The sequence below is a fragment of the Eimeria mitis genome, genomic scaffold (assembly GCF_000499745.2).
Source record: "Eimeria mitis Houghton genomic scaffold, Emh_scaff1983, whole genome shotgun sequence".
NCBI lineage: Eukaryota > Apicomplexa > Conoidasida > Eucoccidiorida > Eimeriidae > Eimeria > Eimeria mitis.
In genome coordinates, this window is record NW_013570307.1 from 3386 (window position 1) to 3748 (window position 363).

The following is a 363-nucleotide window of genomic DNA, read 5'->3' on the forward strand; positions in this document are numbered from 1 at the left end:
GAGAGAGAAAGAATGAATGAGAGAAAAATTGTATTTTTATTTATTTGTTTATTTTGCTTATTTTTTTATTTATTTATATGATGCTATGTGGACAGTAAAAAAAACAAAAAACAAAAAAACAAACAGAAAATAAATAAAATAAATAAAAATATAAATAAAAATAAACAAAAATAAAATAAGAATAAATAAAAATAGATAAAAACGAATAAACAAATAGATAAACAAATAAATAAACAAATAAATAATAAACAAGTACACACACAAATAAACAAACAAACAAAACAAAAAGAAATAAAAAGAAACAAACAAAACAAGTAAAATAAATAAATAAACAAATAAAATAAATAAACAAAACAAACAAAC